A 27,228-nucleotide genomic window follows, 5' to 3' on the forward strand; every position below is an offset into this window, starting at 1 on the left:
TTCCTGATGATAGCTAAATCTCCTGCACCCACTTTAGCCAACTCGTGTAGGAGGTATGAATGTAGGTGCAGGGAGAAAAAGCATCAGATTTTATTTCACGCATTGTTCTTTATATTGTTTAGGGGGAAAAGTTCTATTATGAGTTTTGTTGTAACACATTTGTTAAAGTACACGGACACACCCCTGGAAGAATGGAAACAGTGGTTAGAGAGGGTAAAATGACAGAAACACTGTAATTAAAAAATGCCTAATTTATTAATACCTTTAAAATATCCTAACTAAAGCTCTACTTATATGATCAGGCTTTGTTACCAACTTAGTAATTTCTGTCCCAGACTGTTTACTCATGTGTAGCAGCATTTTTGGGATCAGATTCTTTTGGAAGCAGAGCCTTTATCTATGCTATGTGAGTACACAAATAACTAAGAGTCAGGCTGTCTCTGCAGGCAAAAATCAGTGTAATAGGATATGGGGAAAAATAGGGAGCTTGGAGACACTGTTGTTGAAGAGAGACAGGCCCCTGTCTTCACCAGAAGGTGAAGATGCCACATCCCTAAGATGAGAACAGCAGGTTGTGTGGTGGCTGGGAACTCCAGGACTTAATCTTATGTTTCTCCTGCTTCCTTTTCTGTCTGCCAAGAGCTATTAGCCACACATGCACAAACAAACCAGGAATAGTTACACATGCTTTTAAAAAGCTTGTGCTTGAATTGCTTCTTTTAAAAGTATATTTATACAGTCAACAAAGCCAACAATATCTCCCAGCCAGTCAGTTGCACTCACTATTTCTTGTAAAATACAGCCTAAATACTCCCCTACTCTCCCCAGCCAGCCCTCCCTCCCCGCAGTGGAGGGTTGCTGGTGGCAGCTCCCTGCCCTTGCACTCTGCTTTTGGCTCTATTCAGGCAATATTAGAAATGCTATGCTCCATCTTGTCACTGTGCTGATCTCTCTACAGGAGCAATGGCATTCCTCTTTCATGCAACATGAAGCCATGCTCAGTGCTGGGGGAAGGGGAAAAGAAAGTTTCAGGTACAATAATTTCCTCTATAAATCCACTCGCACATCTGATGCAGTAGAGCTCTCTGTGGCTGTATCAAGTGGAGTCCTTTGTTCTCAACAGCATCCTTGTGGGGTGTCCTGTGTTTCTGAAGTATCTGCTGCACTTTGATGTTTAAAATCCTTTACTGAGAGGTAATTGAAAAGTAAAGAATTCATAGGCAGGAAAACACTGAGCAGTTTTCAGGACACAAGAGAATCACAGCAGGAATTGACTGAAAGTTTGATTAGGCTCTTTAGTCTATCGATGTTGAAACTCCCTAATTAATACAGAGTGGTGATATAGATTATTTAATTAGCAGTCTCCAATGAACTGCAGCTGCTGAATTTTGTATTGGAGCTATTTCCAACAAAAGAATATTGCCTTTCTTTCTTAGCTCTTACAAACAGAGTTAAGAAAAACTAGAGTTTAGTGCAAGGTTACAGAATAGCAATTCCAGGGAAACAAGTCTTCCAATTATCCAAAGTACTACAGCGCAAACTCTCTCAGCTGTCCTGACAATGTGTCTAACACTGCCATGGAGAAGCCCAGCACAAGGTGTTGAGTAGGTGTTCCATACTCCTTGCTTATTAAAACCTGGGTGTCTGCTCAAACTTCCACAAAGTCTCCCACTTAGTGCCAATTGTGGTGATAGTTTTGACCATGTGGATGCTTTTCCTCCAGGAAATGAAGTGGGGTCCCACTGCAGCTTTGAAAGAAGGATTCCCTAGAATAGCATCTCCGAATGCAGTTTAAATTATATTTTTGCTTTGTATGAAAATCCTTCCAATATCAAACTTATAAAAAATGTATAATGAGAAAAACAATGATAAACAACAATACCTAAATATATTCCGGTCTTTAAGATAGCAGTAGCAATTACTTTTCAGAAAAGAGAAGGAGAGCAGCGATAGGGAGCAGTTAATATTAGTGACAAGCTGCAAATGTGAGATAATTTTTCTCAAAGCCACTCCTATTGCAAAGTATTACTTAAATTACTTTTCTGTGTTCTAAAAACCATTTGGACCAGCCATAACTGACTCTTAGTGCATATCAGTATCTGTTATTATTAAAATAAATCAATCCTCCAAAGATACTGTTGAAAGAACTTTTGCATTTCAAAGAGGCTTTGAGCAGCATTACTTGGGTTACTTCTGAAATTAAGAAATGTAAGTGATGAGCATTTTCACAGAGACAGAAAAACTTGGGGTCGATGCAATTTTGTCTCCATCACGGTTCATTATACACACTGGGATATGTAACAATGAGGGAAGACTGGGAAACTTCAGAGGATGTATAAAGGTTTAGAAGCTTTTGACTTGACATCATTAGCAAATTCTTACTCATACAAATTGAATAGAAGGAAAACATAGAAACAGAGCGGAAGAAAACTCCTGCATACCTGCGTGCTGATGTGAGTTGCAGAAATCGGGAGTGGCAGCACTGGACACAGCTCAGAGAAGTTCTGAGTGGCCCATAAGCAATCCCCAGTGTATGAGTGAGACCAGAGAGAAGTAAGTTGACTCAGGCTCTCAAATTTTGGTGGTTTTGATGCTTCTCCCTTGAAATTTCAGACCTCTAAGTGTGGTATTCCAGGCAGACAAGGAGGGACTTTTTTTCTTTTTAGGGCAAAATCATTTGTGAAATATTATTAATCAACATGTGGCCAGATATTCTGAGAAAGGCAACAGCAAGGCTCAGCTATGCAAGTACAAATTGCTTGAAAGATGATTGTCAAAACAAATTTATTCATCCCTGGATCTCCCCTGCCCTCTTAATCCAGGAGCCTCATAGCAAAATTATTCTTGTAAAACAAATTTCATCCTAGTTGTAACTACTCTGATTGAGGATGAGTAGTCATCCCTTGGATTTTTAGGCTAAAGGCCTCCCTAATTCCCACTTCATCTTGAAAACAGGATGTCCTGTTTATTGAACCAGTAGGAACGCCAGTAGCGGCAAGAGGAAGGTGGGACCTCTGTCAACACACAGGGAAAAACACTGAACTTCTCTTGTCTCCTTGTTCTCATCTTGTTCTCTTTTTGAAACAGAAATTGCTCTGAAAATAGGGTAGTTTAATGAAATTTTGCCTTCTCACATTCACATCACATACTCCCTCTGAATTTGAACTAAATTTGGCTCAGATGATAGTTCAGCTTGTCTGTGCAACTAGTCAAAATAGTAACAGCTGAAAGGGAAAGATGAACAAACATTAGTTCTGCAATAGCTGTACTGTGGGAGGATGATTCAAAGCCCCCTATAATACTTTTTATTTAAGTATTGAGGGATACCAGATATTTTCAGCTTTTGAAACATTTTCATTCATCATCCTTCTGTTGGTTTAATCGTTTGTTTGATTTTTTTCTTCACAGGTTGTTCTGAAAAAAGTTGTGTGATGTGCTTTGCTTTAGAAAATCTAAAATCTACCAGAGAAAAAGAAAATTGATGTTTCCACATATCGATTAGGTAAACTGGTCGAGTAAGTGGATTTATGCTGTGTTAGCAGAGAAATTGGAAGTTCTGTTTTCATTCATTGCATACAAACTTCTGCTCTACTAGGATGGCCAGTTCTTCACACAGAAACAGCTTTACAGTTCAGTCTGTACCTCAGCAAAACATAAATTTGGTCTTTTGGGCAGCAAAATATACGTTCAGTCCTTTTCCTATGTTATACCAATCTCTTTGGATCAAACTCCCAAGCAGATTTTGGTCTCTTTGTTTTTCTTCCAGGTACAACCATCCCAGTGGGAAAATTCTGTCACATACCAGCACTCCTGGACTTCTGCTTACACTAGATGTTCTCAAAGAGACACTCTCAAGCTACTACTCCTAACCAGAAAGAAATCTCTTCCCATCTCATCTCATAGTGACCTCACCTGGTTATTTATGCTCTTGTCCCCACCAGATCCCTTCATTGAACTAAGGCCTTAAGATCTCTGTCTTCAGATAAGCGTGAGAAGCCGGAGCTGCTATTTATTCTCTGATGTGGATTCTGATGGGATGGAGTCAAGTTCAGGATGTGAGGAAAAAGCTGGGAACACACATTCACACTAAGTTTAGGCCTAGTATCCTTCTACTAATCAGTAAACAGAGAAGCTTTCTGAGGCGTCCCAAGTTGCCCTTCTGTACACTGTACTGCTTACTTTGCCCATATGGGTTTGTAGGGAGCTAAACTGGGTTTTGTGTATGACTGAACAAATATATGGGAGTGAAATCATTGATGTCTACTAGACACAAAGACGTCATCCCTGACTGAGCTGCAAAGTATCAAAGGCTGAGAGTGTTTCAAGAGAGTAACTTTTACTCTGGTTTCTTAATCTTCTTGAGGCATTTCCGGTTGGTTACCTTTGTGAGTACTCTACATTTACTTGTATCTGTGGTGTGCAACAGCCTGAACCCATAGAAGCTGAAAATCCTAACATGCTCAAGAATAAAATTACACGCTGCAGTTTGGCTCTACCAATGCACCAGAAATTTCCACAATGGTAAATCTTGCCTACAGGGCTTTTGAAGATCTGACGCACAGATACCTCTCCCTCCTTAATCGTTAAGCAGTATGACCACCAAACCTATGGCTTGAATTTTGTCTAGATGCTGATGTACCTTAGTGTTCTTGGTGTTGAGACTGAAGATGCAGTTTTACCTTAATCTCAGAAAGGCAGATCCCTGAAAAAGGGAGGCTGTAGGTACCTTGATCAACAAAATCTGAAATAAGAAGCCCGCAAGAAAAGAGACTGGGGAACAGACAAGAACACATGCCATTTTACTATGTTTAGGACAAAGGATGTGCTGAGTATGTGTTTCAGATACTTATTACACAGTAACAAACTATTTTAAGGAAAAATATTGTAGCTATTTTCTATACTTAGAACCTAGTCTGAGTGCATTGAAGATAAAGAAAAAATGTTCATGAACTTTGGAGGCCTTTGGATCATGCTCTTTCAGGATAGCAAACATCAAAACAACAGGTCATGTTGTGTTTTAACTGTGCCCAGTGCCAAGGACAGCTTCCTTTTTAAGTCTTTTTGGTTTTTGTTTCCTTTTTAAAATAGAGGGCATCCTTGGAATTAATTTCCATTTTTTAAAAATTGGACAGTCTACTATATAATGTAAAAGACACTTTCAGAGTCTGTAATAGGTTTCACATGTGCTGAGATGACAGGAAGGTTATAAAGAAGGCTGCTGCGTAGGGAAGACTTGAGGTGTGTTGATGTGTAGAGCAAACAAGAGCAAAGCTGAAATATTATTCCTTCCTGAATCAAAGCAGTGTTTCATCTTCACATCTTGACCTAACTTATCTTCTCAGCCAAGAGAGGAGGAATGGGATATAAATAATTAAAAACTTCTGCCTTTACTATCACTCAAAATGGAGGGGAAAAGCCATTGAACATGTCTCTGTATGACGTCTGTATTTTTCTCAAGCCCCCTCATATCTGCAAAGCAACAACATTCAGAAAAGTCCTGAGAGAACACCTCAGAAACATTTTGCCTAAAGTTGCAATGGCTAATTGTGCTATAATATAGGTCTGAAAAAATTCCTTCCCAAACCAAGCAACATTTAATGTCAGATTTATGTAATATCTATAGCATCTACACATACAGTTGTCACTCTGAACACTATCAAAATAAGCTTTATAGGGAATTCTGGTAACCATATTAAATAAAGGAAGTGGAAGGTATGTTTTGTTGTGATAAATTTCATTTTGCTGGTTTAGCCCTGCCATGTGCTCAGTTCAAGGAGATTGCAATTGTTCAAAGAGGAATTTTTTTAGGTTATTTGACTTTGAAAACACCACTAAATTCAAATATATTTTTATTTCATCTTGACATAAATGCACACCCATGTATAAGAAGATATATCCCATAGCGAGACACATTTATAGAAAAGCTGGCTAGACATATTGGACTTCATCAACAATGATTCCAGTGAAAACAAAATAAAAATCAAGTTCATTTCTGTGTTTTGCCTGTGTCCAAATATTGCCTGAGTTGGACAGAATGACAGTTTGTAGCACTTATTAATCCCAAACTTTGCTTGATGTCAAAGAGAATTGCCTTATGCAACAAGAATGTTTCAGGAAAATCTTGACAGTTTTATTGAGAAACAAAAAAAATTTCTAAACCAGTTGCATCCATCCTCATCCTGAAACACATACCTGTAGCTTGTTATGATGATAGTGCCTAAAATAGAAAATTAAATATTGACTCAGAATAAATTGGGCCTGAAATGAAACAGCTGTACTTGCAGCAAGCAGCTTAGATCTCAGTCTTGCTCCATAAGGTTTAAGGTTTTGTTAGGTGAATATATAGGCAGGTTTTAAATTTTACATGCACTGCATCAGTTGTCTATGGGAGTAAATAGGAAGTGTTTCAAGTCACTTGGTTACCTCTGAGAGGCTTTTGTTGAGAAATTAGTAATGTATTTATGGTCAGTTTATAGTAATGAGGGGAAATGTAGAAATAATTTAGTTGGCAAATCAGGAAAGAAAAAGCCTTGGAAAAAACAGGTTTGTCTACTCAGTGTAAATTAAGAAACACAGTTAATTTAGTATATGGCATATCACAGTATGCAGCACTTCTAGCTTGGTGCTGGTGAAACATTTCTACTAATTACAAAAATCACACTTTCTAATTACAACTAACGTAAATAAAATGTTCACACATCACTTTGCAGAAGCAAAACATACTGGGTAAAATTCTGAAGAATTCTGAACAGAAATTGTTCTCAGTGTGATTCTGTTTATGAAGCCTCGGTTTACCAACTTAACTACATGAAGAACACATTTGACTGGGAATTGCACAGTTTCTTCCCTGAACATGATGTGAAATCTGAAAGGTTTCACCTGATAAAAAAAAAAAAATCCAAGTACGACACAATTACATTACAAGACCTTGCTGTTCATCAGGCAGGAAAGGGAACAGATCACTAATGTCATCCTGTGAGAAACAGGACATGACTTAACACAAGTAATGCAACAGATCATTTGATTTGCAAAGAATTAATGTTTTAATCTCTAAATTACACACATATTGATGGTGATAGGATTACAGCTTCATTCTAAGGACGGTGTTAGCTTTTTGTTATTAATAGAATTAATAGAGTGTTTGCAGGTTTTTATTCAGGACTAGGGCTTCGTTACATCAGATGCTACAAACATACACACAGCGATAGTGATCCCTCAGTACAAATTAGACTTCTTCAACCCTCTATTTATAAGTATATTGTTTTTCTTGTAAGTCAGCCTGTTCCTCAAGATAGAAATAATTTGATTTTTAAGAGATCAGAGTTGGACTCTTATCTGAAGATGTGTCAGTAAAATTTTTCCACACATTAATGCTGGTTAATGTATATTTAAGACCAGATGTACCACACCATAAAGCCCACTAATTAGAATCATTACTTCAGACTGGGTTAATGCCAGAAATTGCTTAAGACTGGCTTATACTTAACATTTTTGCTAACTATACTTCTTAGTTGTTTCATTAGATAAGTTATTAACCAAACTCCATAATTAGTTTTCATCATTCCTTTCCTGATTACACTCTAAGAATAAACCATTTGAATGTTAGAAAAATACTACTAGAATTTTGGTTAGCAAGTTTGTTTAAAAGCAAGACCAAAGCATAATCCTTGCTGGGAAAGTAAATGTTGTGGCTTATTCCTTGAACAAACAGAGAAACTGAGCTAAGTTTTATATTCTTTTGAACCCAAAAGAAAAACGTCTACTTCTTTCCATTTTGTTCCAACAAGCATGAATATTCTCATTCCCCCACAGTGGCAAGCGCAGTTGGGGAGAAGCTGGTACTTGCAGCTAGAATACCTACGTGCCTAAAGGTGTTGCTGCCAGAACAAGAGTTTATTTTCTCAGATAACCATGAGAAGACGGAGCAGATTTGATCCTGACACCCACTGCTGATTAACTCCCAGCATAATTAAAAAGCTCAGATTAAAGCTTTTTACTTTTACAACTAAATGGCTGCAGGAACAATAACTATGCAAATGGGAGGAATCAGGCATGGTGTGTGAAAAACACAAATACTGCAGAAAGTGGCCTGCATGTAGCTGAATTATTTTGGAATGCCTGCTGTAATAACCACTAGAGCTGGGAGGAGGCTGCAAGCACTCAGGTCTGCCAGAACTGTTTTCTGAGTTCCATGGATCCAGTAAGGTAAGTAAACAGGAGAAGGAACCAAGAGAAGAGGTAGAACTAGAAATGATGAAGAAAGGCTCTATATATCTGCCACCCTCTCAGATGCCCTTCAGACAGCAGTCCACAGGAGGCAGCTGCCTTCAAAGCCTTGCTAACCACTTAGAAACAGCTCTCACTGGAACCCTGCTTCTCTTTCCTTTGTGTACTTTCATTACACTTAGCTGAAAAAGTAAATGGCTTCAAATGATGGCCTGGAGTTGGCTAAAGTTCTATAAAAAATGCTGGTAAAATAATATTGTGATACTCAGTGCTGAGCAAATGTTTAAACACAGAAGCATAAAATCGGGAAATGCTCTGTTTGTAGTCAAGCATTACAAAATCCACTTAATATGGTTGTTGTGGAAAGGCAAACGTTGGTGTCTAAAAAGACAGTAGTGAAGCTAAAATTTTACATACAAACTAATTAGCCAACATGGGAGTAATAAATTCCAGAGTTTCAGAGACTTTCATAATGAACTAGGGCTTAGACACATTGTTCTATTGCATGATCAATACAAGCACAAGCTTGTTTCAGAAATCACAGCAGTGTTTAGTTACTTTAAATTCTCATTGTCAAAATTTCAAAAGGAGCTAATTCTGCAGTAATGAGCAAACAACCTGAAATGTTTCTTGTAAATTAGGTTTGGTTTAATCTGGAGGAGTTCAAAGAAAGCAGCTGTGACTACTGAGGATGTAGTGTAGTTAATGGTGGTTTAAGGATTTCAATGTCAAAAATATTTTCTTATTTCCAGGTCCATATTTTGAGAAATATTGCAGCAGCAACTTCCTATAATCATAAGAGAAAATCTTGAGGCCACATTAAGCAAAAAGCTAACATGTATCAGTTAATTCTGAGCACAGGCTGTGCTTCTGCAGCTCTCAGGAGCCCTCGTGAAGGGCCGAAGATTATCCCATTGGGTCAAATGCTTTGCAAATGCATAAAAATTATCATCCTTGACCTGTGACAACCAGGCTTCAAGTATGGGGGAACATAGAGATCGTATGAGAAAATATTTACACAGAAGAGAGTGGTTTCAATACACCAACTATCAAACCACTGGTGAAACCGTCAGAGTACTGAATGAGAACTGCAGTGTCCCACTCTGTTCAGGAAAATTTTTATAATGGTTAATGAAAGCAGCAAGATGTGGAAGGCAAATGGAGATGTGTGAGGGCTGGGATGGCAGTGCACAGCACAGTCAAGGAGCTGATAAATGAAATGGAGAAGAGCAGAAGAGTCTGAAGGGACAAGCAGACTCACTGGTCAGTTTTAGTTAGGTTTGATTTGTGAGCAAAAAGCATCCAAAGAAATAACCATGAGTAGTAAAGGGGAACTGAAAATGACTTGTTCAAGTGAATATGAGGAAAGCAAAGGAAAAATCTCCATCCCTGTGTATGCCAGAAAGTGAGAGAAGAGAATTGTAGGAGGGGAAGTCAGCAAAAGGATTAGACAAGGGGAAAGAGAGGTACTCCGCCCACTTTCTCTTTGAGGAAAGCTACAAGATCCCATGAAGCAAGAGACATGGAAACAGAAAAGAGGCATGTAAAAGACGTGACACAAAACCAGCAGAAAAACAGCAGACTAGTACTAAACAAAGATGGCTGAGTCTGAGGCTGCTCCCAGCTGCCCCCATCCTGCCGCTCTCCTTGACTTCGAGGAGCCATGCAGGGCACAGTCAGGGACCAACACACCACTTCCTGCCCCCCTCACCTGGTCACTAGACAACCTTGGGTTTGCCAGTCTTGCCAGAGGTGAGAAGGACTTAATGACTTCCTAAATTTTGTTCTCCTTCCAATTTTCTGAAGTCTGCACTCTCCCAGTGAGGAATGCAGTGACTCTGAGTCTCTTGCACACTGCCTGACACAGCAGCTTCACCCCAGTGATCCTTCTGATGCCCATGAGGCCAAAGAGCCCTGACGTCAAACAATGAAGGAGTTACTAACTCCATGATTTGATTTGGAGTTGGGTCTCTCAATTCCATCAGTTGCTGGCTTTCATGGTCTAAGTATCTTAAAATATAGGCTTAAAGCCCCAGATATCTCCTGCAGTGGTAGCCTGAATTAGTTGCCATACATCAAATAAAATCCCACTCCCTGAAGACATTCTAGCTTAGTCATCAGCCAAAGGTCTTATGCCACTAGTTATGAAAAATACAGCTTATTGACCATTATCAAATAATTTAAATTCACCTTCAAAGCTATATTTGGAGATTTAAAACATGCCCTTTTATCAGAATCAGGATCAGAATATATGTTGATTTAAAAGAATAGGAAAAGAGTATTAAAGTGTGTTCTGGAAGTCTGTTACATACTTTGGAAGCAGAATAGACTAGCTCATGGGGCAGTGTATGGTATTACTACTCCCCAGATTATTATCACAGCAAAAAACACATTCCTCCCAGGAAAGAGTGAGATAAATTCCAGCACCCTTCCTTTAGCCGAAGTTTAGAGGCCTCCATTACTCTTGGAGTAATCATTCCTTAGTCAAAGACCTGCAAATAAAAACAAGTTACAATGGAGTGAGTCGAGATGAATTTTTACTTTATCCATTGCTGTTCTGAGGTGGGACTGTATGGAGAATGTGAAATTAGACTTAGATTACCCATTTGTTTTACACTACTGGTAAGACCTTGGGTAAAGATGTGTCAGGTAACTTTTGTCTAGAAAATACTTTAAATGCAAAGCCAACCCGATTCTCATCAGGTATTTTTCTTAAGCAGTTTTTAAAGGATACAATTCTTTAAGTTTTTAACTGTCTTCTGTGAAGTACTAAGCACTGTTAGTTTTCATGATCATCAATTATTTCTTCCAGTAGAGAAATGCAGGACACTTTTGTCTCTAAGGACCATTAAGGTCACTGAGCAGCCGGAGATGCATGAAGAGAGAGACAAATACATGCAGAACTGCCACTGCTGATCTAAGGAACCAGGTACAGGGAGTAGAAATCTAACTACTAAAGTAGTCACTGTTAAGAAACCTGCTAATACCCTTTTCTTATAACATTAGTGTCACAACGTTGTGAAAATATATGGATTTCACTTGACACTGCTAACCCTATGACTGCTGTGTAAAATATTTAACCATCTATTAGAGCCTCCAAGGCTTCCACAGTCAGCTGAGGACTTCAGTGTTTTCCATTCACAGTGTATGAATAATGCATATAGCCTTAACATCTCTGATATCTTATTAGGCCTCCTAAAATGAGGCTTCTTATTATCAGCACCAACGTTTCCATGAGGTTTTATGTGTGATGAAAGTAACAACGCAGTTTGAAACACATACCTCCCTGCTAAAATTGATAATCACTCAATTTTGTGCAAGTGAAGTACATAGAAGGAAAGCTTGTACATATAGAAGGAAAATTATCTTCCTGCCAGCTTAAGAGAATGCTTAACTTAGCAGCTTTGTAATTGCAAAAAAATGGCCATTTTTTTTCATCTTCTCCCTTCTACATAAGGGGAGAATTTGTTTTCACTCATAAATTCATTTGTTAGTCTGTAGAACGACCATTGTGAATCTAGTGCTGGGAATGCATTGTTGGGTTTTAAGCAGCAGAAGTTACCATTATGTGTCTCCAGAAGAAGGAATAAGTGATCAAAACCCTGGCCTGGAGCTAGACTGTATGTACACAGAAATGGATCAGTAAGATGTCAATAAGTGTATTTTTATTTTCTGTCCTAAATCAGAAGTAAAATTAGTCAAATGTGAGCAAATCAGGGAGAGGAGTATTGGGTTCTGCTTTCTGCTGTGGCACTGATTCACAGTCGAATACCACCACGTATGCCTGACACCACATGCAGCCATTTCTTCTGCAAAACAGATCTTTAACCCCTCACATATATGTTTATTTTTCTACACCTGGGTAGGTATTATAGGCATGATAATATCTTTTTATGGCTTCATGAAGATTTGCTAAAGTTTGATGCTGGCATGGATAAAAGTTACTCTGGGAAATTAAAGTAGTGTTTAAATTTCAGCCAGTAGAATGCAAACATTTAGACATGCTCAGCTAATTACTTCTAGTCCTTATCAGCTCTATCAGTGAATAAAAAAATATTCTGTAAGACAGTATCAGGACACAAAAGAATGGAAAGTACTGCGAGAAAATAACTTTCATCAAGAAAATATGAACAATTCTTTCTGCACCCAATTGGTCTGTTGATAAAACATCATCGTGTAGATACCATGGTTTGAGCACTGACATCTGCCTCAGTACAGCTTATTTTTCTTAAGGTCATTGAAGTTTCTCATGGGTGGACCACAAAGCCTATTTAAACCCCCTTGAAAGTAGCCGAGGACTGCTCTTTGGAGCATTCAAAGCATCTGCTGATGGTATTCTTGGAACAGAGACGATGCATTCAACTTTCAGTTTACAAATCATACTTAGATGGAAAAAGGTTATCAGCCTTTAGAACACATTCTCCTATTGACATATGGTTGTATTTCTTTGAGCAGTTCCTCTCCTATTTTTCAAAATAATACACTGAATCCAACAAATTGCTTTTTGTTATGTTTTTGTCATTGATATGAGTTCTAGGATGGCATTAGGAAACACAGAACACTGCACAAAGCTTTGATTTATCTTTAATATGTTATGTATCCATTAGTTATACAATTTGAATTACTATCAATATAGTATTATCCCATTACTCAGCAAGGGAGCTGTCAGGAACATATGAGCAGAGTGCTGAATTTTTCTATGGCATTTCCAGTATTTAGCATAATTATTCACAAAAATAATGCAGAAGACAAGCAAATAGATTCATGTCACTAAAGGCAGATAGAAAATGCTTCTTTAGTAATATATTAGCATACAGATAAATGAACACAAGCCTTTGAAGCATTGATACTGTATATATGCACCAACTTCCCAAAAATTGATCTCTGTGTGAGAGTGATGGCAGAGGGTCATGATAGGAATTTTGTTGATAAAATGTTTGGAGAACTCCACTTTTGATCTGGTTTAATCTCTGTTGATTAAACTACAAAATTGTTTATTTTTCAATGCTTTGCATGCAAATTATGACCAAAATTTTGTTATTTCTTGCTTTGACAAAGTGAATCCTGTCACCATTAGACTCTTAGACAAGCCAGTGTTTGCTGTACAGGCACTTTTGAGAAGAGCATAATTTGTAGCAAACTTAGAAATGTTTATGCATGTGCCTAATTTAATTTTCTGCCACATGCAGCCCCACTGAGGCCAGTGAAGCTATTCTCATCAGCATAGTTAAACATGCACAAAAATGTAAGGGGCAACAGGGATCCAGGCTGCACTTAGGTTCAGGCAAGAATTGAAGAGGTCTTGAGATGAGTTTAGGACACAGGTGTCAAAAGGTATCATGCTTCCTAGTTAGAAATAGTTTTGGAATTGCATTTCTGGATTTCAACTCAGAAATGTGTTTGCAACACATTCCTTTGTGTTTTCTCTACATCCTCAAGGAAAACATTTAGCAACGCTGTTATGAGGACAAATAACATGATTTTTAAAAACACAGAGGGAAACGTGAAAGGAGTGTTCTTTCCATCATACAAGAGGGAAGAATTTCTAAAGCATTCTCTGTGCTGGAGATAGACTTCCCCTGATTTTGGAGGGGAGGAGAAGATGCTTTGGCCTTCATAAAGCTAGAATATATATGTGTCTTGTCCTAGTGGAAGCTGAAAGAAGAGCAGGCTCTTGTATAGAAGTCCTCTGACTCTACACCAACAACAAACCACTGCAGCACATGCATGCCTCAATAAGGCATCCTATTTATTACATAGCTAAGAAAATGTGAGCACATGAAGAACAAATTTCAAGTCCTAAATTATGCTTAAAGACCTTAAATTAGCAAAATCAAATGAAAATATAGCTCCAGATATGGAACACACAGCTGGCTTATCATTCTAGCTCACATAGGAGCAACTCCGCTGAAATAAATCAGTAAGGCTAGTGCACACAAAGAGGCAACCAGAAGTGATCTACGACCCCCTTCTTCCATGCCCACCTGCAGAATTAGGTCAATGGTTGTACTAGTGGAAAACATCTAGGTAGATGGAATCTATTATGATTATAATATGTAGACATTCACAAAAATGTTCAGGATAGATTCTTTATTCTCTTGAAAAAATCCAATCTTCATTCTTGCCATAAAATATTTTGGTAGTTGAAAGTCTTGGCAAAAGCAAGAGTACCTGACAAAAACTAAATTTAAGAACTTAGAAAATTTTTTAGTACAGGTAGAAACCAGTCTTATTCTCCTCCAGAGAATTCAGCATTTTTGGATAGAATTAAATTTAAAACTTGATAGGCAGAAGAAAAAGACAAATCAGGGACCTACAGCCCTCCCAAAGATAAATGTTTACTTATTCATCAGTGAGCTTTCCAATTTAATGAAGAATTATATCTGCCAGTTCATGTTGTTCACATGGAACTACAGAAAAATAGAGGTGGAATGGATTTTCGGTGACAGTGTCATCTGTCCCCCTGCTCTGTAGTAAAAACAGGTATACCAACAGCATTCATGATAAAAATTAGGTATCCTTTTCTTAAAATCACCTTCTGCTGAAAACCTTTGAGCAGTGTCCCTTGGATACAGTGGCAGGGAGGAAAGCGGGGAATTCATGAAAAGGCATCAAGAAGACCACAAAGAAGTGAGCAGCAGAATTTTTCACCTGAAAGTAAGAATGGGTTGTGATCCCTGGTTGTGACCTCTCATGAGAAGAAAGGAGCTGATAACGAACATTATGGTAATTCTTCCTGGGAGAGAATGAATATTTTCAATGTAAAGCATTGCATGAGAGCAAATGATCCAGAAAGAACTCAAATTTCCAAAACACTTGGAGAAGCAGTGGTTTTGGATATCTATTTTCTATGCAGATTTCTAGCCATTCTTTTCCTCTTAATTGTAATACATGTCATACTTGCTTCAGTTTAACCTGTTGCTTTTTATTCCATCCATGCTTTCAGTCTTTTCTGATGAGGATTCTCACTGCTGGGTTTATTTTAATTGGACTTCATGTTTCACAACCATAGACACGCAGCATACACTTGCTCCTGCTTTCTTGTATAGCTGTCTATTAATTCCAGTGAGCATAAATTTTCTTGGATGGGTTGTATGAGCATGTAATGAAACAATTTCAGTACATATAAGACATCTACTATTTTTCTCCTACTCTCAAAACATATTTTCTTCTCCTAGCAGTCCGATGTGATTTGTTATTGAAAAATCTTTTTTTTCTCGTTATCTGCTAGTTTTCACACATGCTTTGTTTATTTATTCCATAATTTTCAAGATATGTAGTTGACCAGAGCCAACACTCTGGTGCTTCTTTTCAACTTTTTTAGGGATTGGTATGTCTAGACTTTCCGCTCCTTCCACAAACCTACTCAAGAACCACAGTTCTTCGTATCACCATTCTCTGTCCTGAAATAGCCTTCACCTGCTCTCAGGCTCTTATAACTCATCTGAGAACTGCTAGACAATTTGAAAATATTTAACAGAAACTAACCCAAGGACCTGAACTTTTTATCCAAAATCTAGACTGGCTTTGTATTCTTTTAACTACCACACTATTTATAGAAGTTGACTGTTTATGGTTAGTCTTTCAAAAAGAAATCAACCACTTCAGACTTCTTTCCTTCACCCATTAATATAATTTGTTCATTGTTGAATAGCTAGAAAAGTATTTTTTCTTTCTGTTAAAACTTCAGACACTTTTAAGTTTATTATTTTTAGGTTTTTTTAGCGTTTCTCGTTGCATATCTTTTTTATCTTTCTATTTTTCCCTGTATGCTACAACCACTTACTTTTTAAATTCAGCTTTCAAATCTGATGTTGCTTCTGATTCATCTGCACTTTTTCCCTGTGAGGCCAGTGCAGAGCTCTTGGTACACTTAAATTAGTTTCCTATTACTTTTCTGTTGCTACTCTCATTGGGACAGTTAGCATCTGCAGTTAGTTCTGGTGTTACTACTTTCTGGAACAATAAATTTCCCAGAATCTGGTCCATCCAGCAGCTGCACTTATGAAGACTACAAGCTGAAAATCATCATAGTTATTTTGATATTTTAAAACTTCTCCATCCTCTTCTCACTTGACATGTATAAGACCACATCCAGAAGTGGAGAAAAACCAAGGCTATTTTACTTCTGATTCTGGATGGGGAAATGTTCCCTGTATTCATGAACGGGGAGAAATATTTTAATTCTTTTCAATATTCTAAAAACAGATAAGCATGGAAGCATTTTCAACATTAAAAGAAAGAATAAATCACATTGTGAATATTTGCCTAAAACTATTGAAGTTTCAGCACTAAAAGTTTATAGGAATTCAACCAAATTGAGTATTGCTGTCAATAATTATGCTTTCTGTAAATATGAATTAGCGCTCATTTTGGTAAATGTGTCACCTCTCAAAAATGGATGTTATATTTCAAACTTTTCATGATCAGAAATGTGCGTGAAAAATTGATCCTCAAGAACACACAGAAGGAAAATTGATTTTTATGCTAGTTCAATGATAATGGTAGAAATTCTTACAGATCTAGCACTTTAGGAGATTTTTGTCTTCTAGAAAAACATGCTAACATACAAGATTTGATACTCACTTTTTGTTCATTGAGAGACAGAGACTGAATGACACCACAAGCATTAGACTTGTGACTCAAGCACAGAGTATTTTACCCATAGGATACCTAGATTCTCTGATGACAATGCTAAAAAGATACCTACTTTTCTTTTCTTTTGACAGTTTTTTTTCACGGTCTCTTGTGAAATTAACATTTTATTTTTGCCTACACTGCAAAACCTCAGAATAGTATTCTGTTCACAAAGCTCCATTTTGGTAATGGATTGTAAAAATTTTCCTAGCACCAGCTGATGTACTCCACTTAAGTATGAAAACTGTTGATAGTTGTATTGCTCAGAGTACTGTACATATAAGCAATGTATGCTTTTGCAAGACTACAACCAAACAAACAGAAGCCAAAAAAAAAAAACTTTCTAAAAATTCAAAGTAGTCCTCAGTATATCTGTTTATGTTCCAGTGTGACATGCACAACTCTGGCATGTGTCCTATATGGTTTTCTGTTCTCTCTTAATAGCAAAGAAACAAAATAAAATAATATCCTTCTTAGACTTCCATCAAGGGGTAGGAGGAAGAATTTGAGAAATAGAGAGTTATTTTTCTTCAGAGATGCTCAGCTATATTACACCAGGTCATAATTAAATCAGCCAAGAGTGATATCTCTGGAACATCCATTTTAAGTCAGACTGGTATTAATCATCTCCAAGGTGATCCCAGTTTCTATGGGAACTATGATATTTGTTTGTGTTCCTAGCTCTGGCTGGTTGCCCAAGTTTGGCAGCCTCCTTATAGTAATCCAGCAGATTAGAATGTTAAATCTCTGTCATGAATTTTTCATTACTGCTGTCAGCATGACACTGTCCTTTATAGAAATAATTACTAATTAATAAATCCCGCTCTGTGTTCAGATGGGAAAGGTTGCCTATGATAGACCTGCCTTTTTGTAACCAAGCTGTTTAAACCATTTTCAATTTTGTCAAGTGAGGAAAGCTCATTTTTTCACTTGCTAAGCTCTTTCAAAAACGTGTAAACTCCTCACAATTTGTTTTTTTCCCATGACTTTCAGAAATACTTTCCTGCTTCAATTGATATCTTTCCTGTGTGGAGATGGCATGCTTTCTTTCCCTTTTTATTTTGATAAGAGGAAAGTGGACAGACCTTATAAAGTCAGTTCCTCTTGATTCATGCAGAAAATCTGATCTCCCTTCACTGTGAAGCAATACAAACTCTCAAAGACGCCTTCATTGTCATCGCAAAGTATAGAAGTATCACAGTACCTGGTGTCCTTATACTTCTTCCTACAAAGACATGCTTATCATGAAGAAGTTTCCCCTTCTCTTTTTATTGTTATTTCTTTTTTTTCCTTTAAAGGGCTTGTGTCAGCATTCATACCTAACTCTTGCTAAAGCCTTTCTTTTGATCTAAGCCAAGAACAGAAGCTCAGGCGGCTCACTATGAAAACTTTTTTCAGGAATAGGCCCACTCAATGGGTGAAGGGTCAAGCCTCAAAGAGTGGGGGTTTCAGCCCAGGATCCACTGTCATTGTTCACCGATCCTCCAAGTACAGAAAACCTCAGAGTTCACTGGCTCTGAGATGCCCCACTCAGAAGGAGGTTGGTGGTCAAAGCCTACTGTGGGCCACGAGAGCTCAAAGGGTCTCAGTTTGGACCAATGTTTAAAGAACCTCAAGAGAGTGAGCTTTAGTCATAACACTCTTTCACCCTGGCCACACTTTGGGTTGGAAACTTTCTTTGAAAGTTTGAGAACAAAAATATTATCCCAATTTTGCTGTTATTCAGGCAAAAAAAAAGTTTCCAAGGCTGTTCAAAAAAAAAAAAAAGAAAAAAAAGAAAAAACCAAACTAACCAGGAGCTTGTTAGACAGCTCAAGTTCCAGACATCTGGCAAGAATCACTGCAAATGTTTACATCAACTTTGCAGCATCACAGAAAAAAAACCATAATAATTTACAATTTCAGAGACACAAGGAAAATAGCTGACAAAAATATTGCTCACAAAGCTTTTACATCATTTGTAAAACCTAATAAATCAACACGGAGTTCTGAGAATATTTTTCCTTTGCATATCACAGAGAACTGACATAAATTATCACCAAAACTTCAGATTTATTACCAAGAGTAGATAATGTTATGGAGTTTATAACTACATAATTGACATTTCTTCAGTTATGTCTGCCACATATTATGGGGGCTGTTCTTTAGTCCTATCAAGTATTCATCAGAAAGATTATACTGTTAAACATTCACAGTTGTAATCTTCCTATTTTTTCCCTTTTCTATTAAAGTATGCTAGATCATAAGAAGTTTCATTTAATTTGCCTTGTTACTTGGAGAAGGAGCTTTCAAAAAATGAAAAACAGCAATAGTCCCATAGGCAGGGACTTAATCCAAGGTTCCTCACCTAGTCCAATAGCTAATCTAATGTTATGGCACACTGCACTTCATTTAGATGCAATAACTTAGAATTTTTGACATTCTTAATTTGGAAAGGCAAGGCATCCTCATACTCACAATTCACAGAACTTTGTGCCAGCAACAGCTCAGCCCTTAGCTGCATGTACCAAAGAAATGCCAAAGGTTTGTACCAAAGTATTCTCAACATCAGTACTTCAGTGCAGTCATAGCTACTCTAAACTTAAGACACAGTGTGTGGGTCAGACATGTAGATATGATGAAGCTAGAATTAATTAAGATCTGTTGTGTTTTTATCCCAGACAGCAACTAAGTACCACTCAGCTGCACTCAGTGTGATCCTTAGTAACACAGAGCATGCCATAAATCAAAGCAAGTGTTAAAAAGACAAACAAACTCATTTTCAAGTTTCTCTCAGCGGATGCCACACCATACAAATTAGGAATCTCTGCTCAGCCTACTACATGTTATGCATGTGTTCAGTAAAATACTCACGGAGTTTCAAAACTCTTTTAAGAAGGTATCTTTCCTCATGAAAAATGAAAAAGCCTATTACATGAATAATGAGAAGACTGAACTTAACTCTTGCTCCTTAGAGGAGCATCAGCTCTGCCTAGTTTAGAGGGACTTACGGAAGAAAGGCAATCCTGGTGTCACAACTGTTTTAAAATTCATGTTGTCCATAGGGTGTGACCACTCTCTGTACATGATTCATACGAAGCACCCTTATGAAAAACAACCTTTTCCTGGCACCTCTTTAGGGAAAGAAGCAGCTGTGAAGGGGATGATACCTAAGCTGCTTAATCCTTTCATAATGAATTTACTTTGTGTGAAATGTATCAGATTAAAAAGTCTTCAGAACTGTCTACCAGCCGCACAGGTATGGTCAAACTCCTGCACAAGGCCCTGGCACTGTGCCTCGCTTCTCAGAACAAGCACCTTTAAAAACAACAGGGCAGTTCAGCCTCTCCGTGAAGCCACACTTACTTTCTTCTGCCACCAACAGAGGTTGTCAGCTTGCCTTCGTGCAGCTCACAAAGTGGACACAGCAGTTTCCAGTATCACATCAGTAGCAAAACTAGGACAGTGTGAGAACTATTAACTTTAGTACAGACATCTGAAATCTGTTCTCAAGGCTAATGAAGCAATACAAGGCAAATATTTGCAAAAACTAGGATGTATAAATGTCTGGGAGTCACTCTTCTTCATAAATGCCACTGTCGTCACATACAGAAAAACCCGTGTACAAATAAAATTATTCAGTATTTGTTTTTCATTGCTCTCCTGTTTAATAAGTTTCTGTCAATGGGGCAGTCAACAAAGGAAATATTATGAAATGTGGGGTTTCTAAAGGCATCTCAGCAGTTAATGGTTTGACTGACATGGGAATCTGCAAACTCTCATGAACTCTATTAAGAATGCCGAATCAGACAAGCATTTAAATATCTAAATTATTGCACAACAACCAGCGATGTAAAGGAAAGTCAGGTTTCAAACTCTGCTTTGGGGCTAAACACATAGGTACAAACAGAATTTAATTGGGATTAGCCTACTTTTAGATTAGCAATGGCTAACTGGATGAATATCTGCCTACCATAAGCTTGAGTATTTCTCTGGGTATTTCTTTTCCAAAACAACATTTTACAGTAAAATCATGCATTATGAAATCTCATTGCAGTAAACAGATTTTAAAGACAAAAGCTGAAAAATTGAGAAAAGAAAGTGGAATATTATTTTAAAACTAGTAGGAAGCCTGTAAGAAATATTTGTTTGAGTATAGGACTTTTGGTGGGAGGAGAAGGAGGAGTTAAGATTCAGTTATGATTTATTTCTGTTCATGACAGAAAACTACCTTAAGATTTGCTTTTTTTATTGTACTTTTATCACCCAGGAACTAAAAAGATAGATGGATATCTCATTTGACTTCTGCAAGTGGAACTGTGCCAAAAAAGTACTAGATGGAAAATTAAACTCACCACAAGCAACTATGCTGGTAATAAAAATCAAAACGTTAAATATCCTGCATATGCAGTAAGACAGCTCAGATATCAGGCTTTTGTTCTGATTTCGTTCCTCCGTGGGGATCGTTTGCTGTTCTCAGCAAAGCCCAGCATTGCATTACAATGAATGTCAATTTGGTAAAGCAGAAAAATTAAACCAAAGACAACCTGGTGAATTCAACTGCCTGCTTCACCTGAGGTGAGATGCTCACCCTAGGACATGCCTAAAGGGCCCCAGCTCTTCTTGCAACCTCCTAGACAGCCAGGTTTGCATTAATTAATTAATATACACATTACATTTCCCATAATGATATGACGCTGCAAAAGATATGCAAGCTGTGAAGTACCTCTGCAGGTGAACAAGTCATGTTTTAACATCAGAAAGTTAATAATTTACTTGAACTTAGGTAAAACATGAGGTTGTATCTATGTCCCACATCCTTGCCTTTTGGGGGAAGAGGGCTGATCAAATTTTCTTGTGGAAAGTCTTGTGCAAGTCTTACCTTCCAAGACTAATTTTTAGAGCAGTAATATGCTGTTGGAGGAAAGAACTCCAAGAATTGGCCAAATAAAATTATAAAAACGGATTTCTTTACTGAATTTAGCATATAGGTTTAAGGCAAATATTGGCCTTATGTATACTGGCTTATAGCCTAAGGTTGCACCCTAATAATTAAACATATCTAGCTAATTAATTTTGCACTTTTTTTTCCAGTAAAGATGTAACTAGATGTAGCAATGGAAGATGCAGGTCGCAGCTGAAGAAATGTGCTTTCACTGTCACCGCAGCAGTATAGGTCACTCTAAGTTCTAGTAAAAAATGCAGTACTATGACCTATATACAGTATATCACTGCTCTTACGATGGATAAAGCCAATGTGTCAGGTGGACAGAACTCTTGTCCCAGTGCTATTCTCCCAGTGATAAACCCAGTGGTTAGATTATCACATCTGCTCTGACTTGTAATTAGTTTTAAATTCCCACACTGCCTAATTATGAAGAGTAATTTCCCAAGGTTCCCTTCCTTATCAGCAGAGAGAAATAAGCCCCTGCAGAAGGTTAGAGATGTTTTAGGTATGCTGGCTCACTTACTACAGAGATTCTTATTTTCATTGAATTATTAAATATAAAGAGGCATTGGGCAACTTAACCTCACTTTCAAGTTTGTTCCAAGCATAGCTAATATACATCTGTATGTGGAAGGGAAAGGAAAAGGTTTCACACTCCATTGCACAACAAAGTCACAGTAGTTTTGTATCGCAGTGTGTGTTAACTAACTTCTGTAACCATCAGTAGGAGCTATTGATTCAAGAGGAAATGGCAAAATCGTGAATGTTTGCCAGAAAAGTAACTCCCAAATCTGTCTTTTCTAAGCTCATTGGACCATTTGCAAAAAGATGGACAGAAATATTGGTCAGTTGGGATCCAAGCCTTACTTTCGTCATTATAATGTGACTTATTCCCACATTTCAGCATTCTTATGGCCGACCTATGTTCAGGGATGATAGAATAAATAAACGTCAGGCTGAATGCTGCTAATAAGGGAATGTTGTCAGTGAAAACAATACAGTAATGGCACAGATCATTGAGAGAAATTAATAGCATAATTGTTTGCTTTTTCTTTTAATTGCTTTTCATTCTACTGAAAGATTGAGGCTCTGCTTTCCATCCAAATCTTTTTACAAGTAATTAGTAGGTGCAAACTTCTGCCAGAAGTTAATATTTTCCTATAGCCCTCATACCAAAGTAGGCAACAGAACATTAGGTCTGGCATTTCTAATTAGAACTCTAATTATATAAAACCTTTTTGCCCAAAACAGCAAGAAACTGTTCCTGCTGCTTAATGGGAGCAGTGCTCCCACCAATCAACATTCTGGTATAGTATTCATTTATGTGAAAAGACAATAGCTGTATACTACCCACTGTCTACTCTTACCCACATGTAACTTGAGTGGCAAAAATCCATCCTGCACTTTATGATCCTTCCAACTTTCTTTAAAACCCTGCCTCAGCATGGTGCTTTTCATTTTTAATAAGCATGTTATCAACAATAAGCTAATATCAGAAGCAATAGGGAGCCTCAGCTGCAAGCCAGCAAATTTCAGTGTTCTGTATATTACCACATAGACTCATAGAATCATTTAGGTTGGAAAAGGCTTCTGAGATCATCCAGTCAAACCATTAAATCAGTACAGCCAATTCCATCCCTAAACCACATTCCAAATTGCCACATCTGTACATCTTTTAAACTCCTTCAAGACTGGTGACTCCACCAGCTCCCTGGAAGCCTGTTCCAATTCTTGGCAAGCCTCTCAGTGAAGAAATTTTTCTTAATATTCAATCTAAACTTCCCCTGGCACAGCTTGAAACCGTTTCCTCTTGTCATAGAATCATAGAACCATAGAATATCCTGAGTTGGAAGGGACCCATCAGGATCATTGAGTCCAGCTCTGGGCCCTGCACAGGACACCCCAGGAGTCACACCATGTGCCTGAGAGCATTGTCCAAACATTTCTTGAACTCTGTCAGGCTTGGTGCTGTCACCACTTCCCTGGGGAGCCTGTTCCAGTGCCCAACCACCCTCTAGGAGTAAAACCTTTTCCTGATATCCAACCTAAATCTCCCCTCACTCAGCTTCACGCTGTTTTCTTGAGTCCTGTCACTGGTCACCAGAGAGAAGAGATCAGTGCTTCCTCTGTTATATCTTTAGGGTATTAATTTTTCTTGCCTCTTTACACTTTTTATTTCCCTAGTAAGTTCAATTAAAAAATTGTTTCACCTCTCTCAGTTCTATATCACTTCTTTACTATTTGTGGATCTTATAGCCTGAGACATCACTGGCAGCTGATACTGCTCACAGTTAAATACTATATAGTGTTACTCACCAAATTAAAATCTTTCACCCAGAAGAAAGAAAGACGAATGGAACAAAATTAAACAAATTCCCAGAACATGAAACCAGGATGCCCTAAAAAGGAATAGCTTGCATGGTATGGGCAGAAGGGAGAGCAGGGGAGGTGTCTCATGGTGCTTTCTTCTCTGCATTGAATTTTGCCTCCTCTAATTACCTGAAGAAAAAATATAGCCCTACAGGAAAGAAAAACTTTGGCAAACAGCATCAGAACCAGTGTTTTCGCCACTTTCTATGTTTCTTTAATCAGACATAAAAGAATTTTTTATTCATATGTATAAAAGATGAAAAGAGAAAGCAAACTTTCTCAGCAAAAAGCAGTTTTCTGCCTTTGGGAAATTTCATAGAGCTGGACAGGAAAGAAACATGTCTTCCCAGTACAAAAGACTCTGTAGCAATCAGCAAAGGTGTATGACAATTTTGTGTTCTTCATGCACAATGTTTGAACATATGTGAACTGCACCAAGATCGTGCTACCCCTTCTGTGAGCATAAAGACATAAGACCATATTCTTGCCTAGGTGGCTGCACCAGCATTATATATTGGTCAGGAATGGACCTAACAGATTCTTGCACAAGAGCAGAAGTGTCATTAATTCTGCCTTTACTATTCACTGGTACCCTGGCTAAAGAGTTAATCTTCCCACCTGCTCTTGCAGAGTTTATGTTCAAATTCCAAAGCAGAGCTTGAACAGTAAAATTTGACCAAGACCTAATTTTTTTTAAGGTATTTAGCTGCCTGTCTCTCCTTGCTGCCTTAAACAACTAGAGTGAACCACATAAATTTGGCTTCACCCATATACAGGCAATTCTGCTTATATGACATCAGATCTGTAAGCACATTTCCAGTGGTATGTCTGTGAATTCCAGCTGTGTTGCCAGAGGCTCCATAATGTAGAAAAGCTTCTGATAAAAAATGCTGATAAAATGGAAAACACGCCATTGCAATTGTGCTGTAGCACTTGCACATCAAACACCCTCCCATGGGCTAGGAACAGATCTCTGGCTTCTGCTCTGAATAACAAAAGTATAGCCCCAAGTCTTTGTCTTATCAGCATAAATCTTAGTGTCTGAGTGACTTAAAATCTCATGTTCAAAGAGATTGCAGAAGTGGTACAAAATATTCATTTGTTTGAGAAAACATAGAGTAAGAGAGGAATAACACATTTTTTCTTGTTGCTTGAGATCAGCAGAGTGCTATGGATGCTGCCTAGTCAGAGTTGGGAACCGGGCCAGCAGTTAGATAGCAGATCAGTGTGTGCATCCAATTAAGCTATAAGGTGACTGGTTGAGAAGTACATACAAACACTGAAGAACAGCAGTGAGAGGGAGTCTTTGGGAAAGGAACCCAGTGGCTCCATTCCCAAAAGTCAGAAAGGTAATTCGCCATGGGAACGGCTGATCAATACACTATCAAAGCAGCTATTTGTATTGTTCCTTGCCCAGATCATTAATATGGCCTTTTAAACAGAATTCTGCCTTGACTGACAGGCTGAAGCTGGTTTTTCCCCTGAGGATTTTAGGATCTTACCAGAATTGCTCACTTGCCTTAGTCATGAGAACAAGATGTCAAAGGTATGCACATGCTTAACACAAAACAACTGTTCCTTTTAATTGGTGAAAGATTTCTTCCCTCTGATCTTTTAATCTTCCATTTATTTACAAATAAAAGTTAGGGTTTTCTCTCTTTCTTATGACTTTTCTTCTGCAAACTGCAGAACAATCAGCCTCAAGGAGGTGACTGCAGGGAACACCACCCTGTGGTGGGGGTGTTGCCTCTGGGCCCTGCAGGAGCCTGTGAGCCCACACAGGGGTCTGCCACACAGGAAAGTGCCTCCATTCTGTGCCTCACTTTGGGCTGTATTTGCTGTTACACTCCCCAAATGATAACAGTAGACTCCTTCTGTAAATGGTGCTTTCTTGCATTCTGTATTTGCAGGGGAAATCAAAATACAAAAAATGTACTCATCCTGTATCTCTTTACATAAGAGCCATTCTTTCCAGTGATGGTTGCCCCAAGAGCAAGAATGTACATTATCCTCTCTGCCCCAGGGTCTCTCAACTATCTATATAATCTATGTGATGTCTCCCTGTGGTGTTGTTTTCTCTGTCCACAGGGGGTTTAAAGGCTTTGCTGCAGACTGTAAAGGGCGATGGCAATCTCTGTGGGTAAAAATGTATATTTAGCCATAAAGCAGCAGTTGCTTAGGAGCCTTCCTATCTGTCAAGTGAAAAGGACAGACAGATTTCAGGGCAATGTAGACAAAAACACCAGCAAATGCATCTATTTAGGAGTTCTTACTTCATTTGCTTCAGCCTCCAGCCACCAGCACCAGCTAATGCAGTCATTTGACTTGTGAGCTAGGAGAGAAGCAGAACAGACCCTCTTGTTTCCTCAGGATGGGGCCCTTTGTAGGCTGGCATGCTTGTATATAGCTGGTGTGTGCATCAAGAATGCATCATGGTAGCCTCGAAGGGTCATGCAGCTGGTCCCAGGCAGAATATATCCCATAAAATGTCATAGGCATTTGAGTCCTGCAGGTTCCTGCATGCCAGGCAGTGTTAAACCAAATCCTGAGACACCTTTTTGAAAGCCTGGTGGGTGAAGGGTCTGTAGCTACTTAAATGTTTCTGCTGATCATTGGAGTTATGTAAACAAACCTTACACCTGGGAGGAAAATGCTTTTCCCTTTTCCTATTTCACAAGTCAAATGTCCCCTTTTGATGTCGCTTTGCTGCAAAAAGAGGTTCAATAAATAAGAGACCAAGAAGACAGAGAATGAGAATGAAAGAGAGAAAGAGAGAATGAGAATGAGAATGAAAGAGAGAAAGAGAGAATGAGAATGAAAGAAAGAGAGAAAGAGAGAAAGAGAGAAAGAGAGAAAGAGAGAAAGAGAGAAAGAGAGAAAGAGAGAAAGAGAGAAAGAGAGAAAGCCTTACATATCCAGAAAATTTTCTTCTTTCACCCTCCTCTGTTCATCTGCTCCCTGTTTTGATCTGACACCCACTGAACTAAATGGTTCTTAGCACAGGTCTCCATTCCTGCCAAATCCTGTCATCAGTCACTTCTGAGGAAGGAAGCAGACCACTGTGAAAT

This window comes from Corvus cornix, chromosome 3 (genome assembly GCF_000738735.6).
Source record: "Corvus cornix cornix isolate S_Up_H32 chromosome 3, ASM73873v5, whole genome shotgun sequence".
Classification (NCBI taxonomy): Eukaryota; Metazoa; Chordata; class Aves; order Passeriformes; family Corvidae; genus Corvus; species Corvus cornix.